Raw genomic sequence first — 2,656 nt, forward strand, 5'->3', positions numbered from 1 at the left:
AAGCTTAATGCAGTCAGAGGTGGCTTCTGGAGTTTGTGATTGATTACGGTGGGTGTGGAAGCTGCACCTTCCCTGGGGCAGGTAATTTGCATTACAATGCAAGAAGGGGAGAGAGGCTGGCTGACCACCTGAGCTGCTGCCACTCCTTTTGCTTTATCCTCTTTGTCACTGCCATGAAAGGTTGCTCTGTGCCATGTGTCGTCTGCCTTGGAGCCAGCTGAGTATGGACTGAAACCTCCACTAACTGTGAGCTAAATAAACCTTTCCTTCCTTCATTTTGGATGCCAGGTCTTTGTCCCAGCAACGAGAGAAGAGAAACTGAGACAGTTAATACAGTGCATACTATTATCTTTAAATTAGCTACTCAGAGTAATGATATCAGCATTCAATTATCCAAACATATTAGCACAGACCTATCTTTTCAACAAACTGAGAGAAATAAGTAGTATAGCTATCTTACCTATCAAATATCTATCATCTATCTATCTATCTATCTATCTATCTATCTATCTATCTATCTATCTATCTATCTTGCTTTTGCTTTTCCCTTCCTTTTTTTCCCATTCTCCCAAACAAGTGTCTATTTTCTTTTGAGGTTTCTTCCCATTTTACAACATCCGCCGTACATTTGGAATCACATTTACTCTCTCAGCTTCTCACACCAGGGAGACAATACAATGTTTGCACATATGCATCTGTTTTATTTCACTGGTGAGTAAGGACTCCAGTTACATCCATTTACCTAAAAAAGCCTCCAATTTATTCTTCTTTATGGCTGAGTAGTATTCCATTGCTTAAAAAGACCACATCTTTTTTTATCCATTTCTTGGTTGATGAGTATTTGGGTTATTTCCAAGGTTTAGCTATTATAAATTGTGCTGCTATAAACATGGGTGCACACATATTGCTGTAGTATGATGTTTTTAATTCTTCTAGGAAGATATTCTGAAGGGGAATAGTTGCGTCAAATGGGACTACCAGTCCTAGTTTTTTTGAGGAAACTCCCCACTGATTTCCACAGTGGTTGTGGCATTCCACACTCTCACCAGTAGTAGAGAAGCATTTCTTTTCCCCACAGCCCTTCCAGAATTTGTTATTGGTTGATTTCTTGATAATAGGCATTCTTTCTGGGGTGAGTTGGAATATCAGTGTTATTTTAACTTGCATTTCTGGAATGACCAGTGAGGGTGAATTTTTAAAATATATTTATTTGCTGTTTGTATTTCCTCATCTGAGAAGTGTGTATTCATCTCTGATGCCCATTTTTGGATTAGATCTTCAAATTTAGGAGGTCTGATTTTTTGAGGTCTTTATATGCTATTAATAATAAACTTTTTTTTTAAAGATGAAAGTAGTTTATTGTAAAAGTACGGCAAATATGACTGTTGTCAAACATCAAGGCAAATAATAAACTTTTGTTTGAGAAATAGCTGGCAAACATTCTTCCCCACATTATGGGTTGTCTCTTCACTCTGTTGGTGGTTTATTTTGCTGTGCAAAATCTTTTTAATAAGGTGAGATCCAAGTTGTTGATTCTTCGTGATAGTTCCTATGCAATCAGGGTTTTACTCAAATTTTTCACATAAATCAATGTTTTCAAGAGTTTTACCTATTTTATCTTCCAGCCAATTTAATGTTCCTGTCTTAATACTTAGATCTTTGATCCATTTCAAATATAGATTAGTATATGGTGGAAGATATGGGTCCAACTTAAATCTTTGCCATGTGCACAGCCAGTTTTCCACCACAACTTATTACAGAAGCTATCTTTCTTCCAGTGTACATGTTTGGCCCTTTTGTCAAATATAAGGTGGCTGAATATGTCTGGAGTTGTTTCTTTATCTTTTAGACTGTTCGAGTGATCTCCTGGTCTGTTTTTTGTTTGTTCACTTTCTGCTTGTACGATGCTGTTTTGATCACAGCAGCTTTGTATTATAACTTCAAGTCAGGCACTGTAATACCCCCTGCCTTGCCTGTGTTGCCGAGTTGTCCTTGCTATTCTAGGTCTGTGCTAGTTCTAAATGAATGTTAGGATTGTTTTCTCTAATTCTGTGAGGTAGGATGTTGGAATTTTTATCAGAATTGCATTAAATCTGTATAATAGTTTTAGAAGCATGTCCATTTTCACTATATTGTTCTTCCTACCCAAGAACAAGGGATATTTTTCTATTTTTCTTATATCCACTTCAATCTACTTTTTCAGAGTACTGTAGTTGTCACCAAAGAGGTCTTTTACATCCTTTGTTATATTGATTCCTAGGTATTTCATATTTTTGGATGATATTATGAAAGTTGTTTTCCTAATTTCTCTCTCAGGAAATTTATTATCATGTATATGTAGGCTATTGATATTTGAGTGTTAATGTCCAGATATACTACTGAATTTACTGATTAAATCTAGAAGTCTTTTTTTAGTGGAGTTTTTGTCCCTTTCTATGTAGAGTTTCATGCTGTCTATAAATAGTGATAATTTCACTTCTTCCTTTCCTAGCGTTATTCCTTTTACTTCTTTCTCTTGTTTAATTGCTCTTGAAAAAGTTTCCAGGACTATGGTGAACAAGAGTAGAGACAGAGACATTTTTGTCTTGTTCCTGATTTTACAGTGAAAGTTTTCAGTTTTTGTCCACTTCGAATAATGTTGGCTGTTGGTTTGTCA

This window comes from Octodon degus, unplaced genomic scaffold, assembly GCF_000260255.1.
Source record: "Octodon degus isolate 3935 unplaced genomic scaffold, OctDeg1.0 scaffold00010, whole genome shotgun sequence".
Taxonomy (NCBI): domain Eukaryota; kingdom Metazoa; phylum Chordata; class Mammalia; order Rodentia; family Octodontidae; genus Octodon; species Octodon degus.